We start from the raw sequence: 5,715 nt of genomic DNA on the forward strand, positions 1-5,715 counted from the left end.
TCCTCTTCTATTATTCAGACAGCACTTCTCATTTGATGTAACTTGCAGGCACTAGGTCTGTGCTTATTTGTTCTCAGTTAAGAGCCTGAGATCAACTTTTCACTGTCAGAAGGCACTTTGCAAAGTCAGAATAACATGCAACTGTGAAATTATAGTCCTTAAAAGACTACTCCTAACTGGATGAAACTGTAAAAGCAATTCCTATGTTAACAGAAATGAGATCTGCATCTAGAGTTTTAGCTATAAAGAAGTTGTATGAGAGAAGAGAATAGCAGCAAAATATCGCATTTGATACCTCTGCATATTTTTCGTCTCTGCTAACAGCAGCAATTATCCTATGTTCTGTAGAGAAGAGAGGGAGCTGGGCTTAGCTTTGTTTCATAGAGTTGACTTTGCTGCCTTTAGTAATGAAAAACCAAAATGTTTGCACAAGTTAAGCCTCCCTTCCAACCTTAACCACTCTGTGATTCCACGTGCGTGTGTTTGTGTTCAAAACTTCCTGATCCTAACAGTGCATTGTGACTGTAACCTCGTGAGGAATCTTTTACTGAATAAGCAGCAAGTTCCATTGCCCCAAACTGCTCTGCAACAGCAACAAGAGAAAACACCAAAGCATTCCTCGGACATGTACATGCCTTGCCAGGACACACACTTTTGTAGGCACTCACCCTGTCTTCCCTGATGATCCTTCTCAGAACCCAGGATTTTCCAGACTTTGGTTACAACACAGCCTCTACTGCTCATATACTCTTTATACTGCTCATATACTCTATACACCTTTACTGGTGTCCTCTGCATCCATGGGTCCTGAGGGAAGTGGCGGAGGAAGTGGCTAAGCCACTATCCCTCTAGATGTTGTGGTAGTCCAAGGAAGTTCTCACTGACTGGAAAAAGGGAAGCAACTCCCATTATCAAAAAGAGAAAAAAGGAAGACTTGAGGGAATCCAGGCCAGTCAGTCTTATCCTGAAGCCCCGCTCAACAAGATCATGGAGCAGATCCTTCTGGAAACTATACTAAGGCACACAGGAAACAGATGATTTGTGACAACCAACATGGTTTCTCCTAGGGACACATCACGCCTGACAAATTTGGTGGCCTTCTGTGATGGGGCTACAGAGATGGTGCATAGGGAAGAGTGACTGACATCATTTACCCGGACTTGTGCCAAGTATTTGACACCATCCCACCCAACATCCTTGTCTCTAAACAGGAGAGACATGGATTTGATGAATGGACTGCTCAGTGGATAAAGAATTGGCTGGACTGTTGCACTCAAAGAGTGCTCAGTGTCCAGTTGCAGGTTGGTGACAAGTGGTGTTCCTCAGGGGTCAGTAAAGCTGTTTAACAGCTGTTTAACAGTTTTATCAGCCAACACGGACAGTGGGATCGAGTGCACCCCCAGCAAGTTCACTGACAACACAAAGCTGTGTGGTGAGGTCAATATGATGGAGGGAAGGGTCGCCATCCACGGGGACCCTGACAGGCTTGAGAGGTGAGTCTGTGCAAACCTCATGAAGCTCAGCAAGGTCAAGTGCAAGCACAAATAAAGGCTGGATTGAAAACGGATGAAGAGCAGGCCTAAGGAGAAGGACTAGGGCTGTTGGTGGATAAAAAGCTCAAAATGACCCAGCAATTTCCAGTTGCACCTCAGAAAGCCAACTGTGTCCTAGGCTGCATCCAAAGCAGCGTGGCAGCAGGGTGAGGGAGGGGATTCTGCACCTCTGTTCATCTCTTGTGAGGCCCTGCCTGAAGTACTGTGTGCAGCTCCGGGGCCTCCAACATAGGAAGGACATGGACATGTTGGAGCAAGTGCAGAGGAGGCCACAAAGAGGAAGAGAGGGCTGCAGCACTTCATGGAGGCAGACTGAGAGAGTTGGGGTTGTTCAGCCTGGAGAAGAAAAGGCTCCAGGGAGACCTTAGAGCACCTTTCAGTACCTAAAGGGGGGCCTGCCAGAGAACTGGAGAGAATTACATGTCCCCGTGCAGTGATGGGACAAGGGGGAATGGCTTTAAATTGAAAGAGGGTAAGTTTAGATTAGATATTAGGAAGAAATTCTTTACTGTGAGGGTGGTGAGGCACTGGCACAGGTTGCCCAGAGAAGTTGCAGATGCCCCCTCCCTGGAAGTGTTCAAGGCCAGGTTGGATGGGACTGTGAGTAACCTGGTCTAGTGAAAGGTGTCCCTGCCCATGGGAATTCTGCTTCTTGTTCCAAACACCCTTTTTATAAAAAAACCCCCAAACCCCAAAAAATAAAGGTAAAAAAAATTACGTCCAGCAAGAAGTGAAAACCAGGGTGTTCCTGGGTTATCTGAGGCAAGGGAGGGGCACAGGGGAACATATCTCTGCAGGGGCACCTCACCCAAGCCCTATCACTGGCACACATTAGAATACACCCCTTCCCACTCTTGTACGCAGGCTGGAGTCCCTAAAATCAGACAGCACAGATGTCTCATTCTGGCATGTCTCTCTACTGTACTTGAGTGCACGTAGGAGGGAACAGAAAGCCACAGTCAACTATTTGAATACTATTAAAACATGATTATAAAGTGAGGTCTGACAGCAAAACTTAATGCTTTGAAATCAACTGGTTGGAAATTCTCTGACAATGGACTCACGTCTTTCTATCAAAAGTGCTATCAACAAAAAGCATCTAGTTTGTCTCCAACACCACTGCTTCCAGCCATCCAGCCTGTTTGAAGCTCACTAGCAGGAATGTTTGTGAGACAGAAAAGTATTTCATATGTTTGTCTGTGTGTCTACTGAATGCTTTGCTTCTTGCCAAGGACTGCTGAAGAACAGAAACAGTCCTGCCAGTTCCTGACGATTCACTGCAAGGTGCTTGCACATTCTTGTTTGAGGTGGTGTGAAATGGCCTGGCAGTGGTGATTGCACCTACTGCCTGTCTAAATAAAGATACATACTGTTAATAACACCCCTGGGCCCTTCAGTCCTTTCTCACCCTGTATCGTATTTACCATTTACAATACTATTTCTGGTTTCTTTTATAGGTTAAAGCTCTATAGACAGGAAAACATGCTAGCTGCTGCTGGGTTTGTTTCTAGCGTATACAAGCAGAAGAGGAATGGAAAACAAGTGGATACAAATAAAATTTCAAAGGCCTGAAGGATGACTTTGCATAAGAAAGGTTTGAAGGGTTAAAAATGCCTGAGTTTTTACTGCCAGGCTTTTGATTTTGATCATATTGAAAATGTTTTGGTTTTTTTTCCTGTTTCTCTCCATTAACATTGGTTAATGCAACTTGTGAGTGAACCCTTCAATTTATATCCATCTTCATGGTAAGCAAGAGTAAGTAATTCAGTTTGACCAAGATGGCTAATGTGTATAAATCCAGGCATGACACATAACTAATATGACTGACTATACAAAATAATGCCAGTGTTCTTTAGCCAAACACACATGAACTGAAGACACATGCTTTTTGCTTTTAACTTGTGTTCCACACCATTAGTGCAGACACCAACTTTAAAACATTTTGTAGAAACTGTAAAAATTGCAATTATTACCCCAGAAAGTACAGTAAGCTTTTGATTTTTTGCCTCCAGTTATTAAAAGCAGATGTTTTTTCACGTTTTTCAACTGCTAAAATCTAAATCAATAAGTAACACTGCTACTTTGGAGGACAAAGTTATTCTAGTGGTCTATAACATCACGAATGACACGGGAAAGGATAAGAGTAACTGTCCACTGGTTTTGTATATAGTATAAAGATAAGAGGACAATGAATAACCCTATTAGACAGCAGATTTTAAAACAGAGAGAAGAAAAGAGATATTGAGCTACAGAGCTCATATGTTCAGAGTATTGTACAGGTCAAGTCTGCACTGCTGAAAGGGCAGTAAATTTGAAAAGGTTTGAATGCAAAGGGAGGAAGATTACCCTACCTCTGGCCTATGCTCATTTCTTTCCACAGGCACCTATTACTTTTGTTGCTGGCTGCAGTGTACAGGGCTTGGTGGGCTCTCAGCATTTTAATTTTTTGCAAGTTACTCACAAATGAAACTAGCTACTGTACCTACACAACCATCTAGCTGTGGTGTTTGTTAGCAAGTGGAAATTCAGAGCTTGAAGGGATCTGCAGAGACTATTCAGTGCAACCTTCTTCACTTTGTGGAGGTAATAAGGGTATTTTGGGTAATCTGTTTTTAAAAGTAATCTCCACTGAGCAAGGTTCTGACACCACTTTGGGTAGTTTGCTTTTCTCTTCTTGTACTCAGAAAGATTTATTTCTATCTAATCTAAAACTTCTTTCCTTCAAATTGAGGCAAGTCCTTCTCATCTTTCCTACAGTGGAAAAAATGTGTGAATAAACTAACTAAAAACATGCTTACCTTTCAAATGAATATAAGGGCCATCAAACAACAGGTAGCATGTACTGCTGCTCTGACTTCCACATCCACAGCTTCTGCAGATCAGGACTTTCCTGATTTCCACACACTTCTCCCTTTCCATTCGTATTTTTTTCCCCTCATTTTCAAATCAGAGCCACAGGACGTGGTTTTTTCAAGTTTTCTGTTGCCTTATTGTATGAACCTGCTTCTTCAATACCATTTCCCCTCTGCTTCCCAGAAAGCTGCTACTGCCATCTCCCCCATCAGTCCGTAATGCCTGGGAGCCGCTCTCCCGCTCGGCACACATGGAACTACAGTGCAACAAGCTACACAAACCACTTTGTGAGCACATGTGTCAGCCCACATGTTTCACAGGCTTCACTGACACAGATAATTGCAAGCTCACAGGTAGCTTAACTGCTAAGCAGTCAGCATCCACTCTTCTGGGACTGCCCACCCAAGGCAGAGGGAAGTTTTCGATGACTTCAGCAATCACAAACATCTTAAACAGCGCAATAACAAAACACAAACACCAAATAACAAATATTAAATATTATTTCTACCACACGAATTCTGTAACAGTTCCGAAAAAAATACAAACACCCTAAAAGCCTTTTTTGAAAGCACGCAGTGATTTACATGGAGGCTTGCAAACATCAATTTAAAAGTACTGTAAACAGAGTTTATATGAATTATTGCTCACAAATGTTTGTTAATTTTGCTTCCTCTGCATTCAACTAAAACTGTTTGTTGCTCAGGGCACTTAGTCCAGTATTTAAAAAAGCATGTAAGCATTCACTGAATTTCTATTGAATGCAAGGAAAACAGAAGATGCACATTAAAAAAAACCCCAAAAGCAAAACCAAAAAAACACCATATAGGAAGCAGATATAGCACAACTCTCCCACCCTCAATAATAACGCTGCACATACAATTCATACAATTGCCTCATTCTTAAACTCAGAATAAACAAACAAATGAAAAAGGTATCATTATCTATGGAGCAGATGGAAAATATTCCTTTGCATTTTGTTTCACAGAAGTTATCTGAAAATCTCTTTTGGGCTCTCATAAAGTACAGACTCTGACAAGAAATTGCCTTTATTTGTAGAGAATGTCAATTGGCACCTGAAATTGAAAGCTGACATAGCACTCTTTACTGTTACTGGGAAAAATAATAAAGCTTTGAGAAGACTTACATACGAACTGAACGTGCGATTTCTTGCAAATTTACAGCTCTCAGGACAGCTTCATTGCTGTAGAACTTACACACTGCAAATATATTTATCTTCACAGATATATATGAGGTAGGGACATACCACTGGTTTTGTCCTACAGATCAGGAGCTCAGTCTCAGAAATAAA

The 5,715-nt window shown here is 42.1% G+C and overlaps 1 long non-coding RNA gene across 1 annotated transcript; it reads left to right on the forward strand.

Moving 5' to 3' along the window:
- Window positions 1–1,288: 1,288 nt before the first annotated feature.
- LOC135412792 (uncharacterized) lies at window positions 1,289–3,129 on the forward strand. The gene is made up of 2 exons (XR_010429952.1): window positions 1,289–1,493; window positions 3,011–3,129. It is a non-coding gene; the product is annotated as an uncharacterized LOC135412792 (long non-coding RNA).
- Window positions 3,130–5,715: the final 2,586 nt, after the last annotated feature.

This window comes from Pseudopipra pipra, chromosome 4 (genome assembly GCF_036250125.1).
Source record: "Pseudopipra pipra isolate bDixPip1 chromosome 4, bDixPip1.hap1, whole genome shotgun sequence".
Taxonomy (NCBI): domain Eukaryota; kingdom Metazoa; phylum Chordata; class Aves; order Passeriformes; family Pipridae; genus Pseudopipra; species Pseudopipra pipra.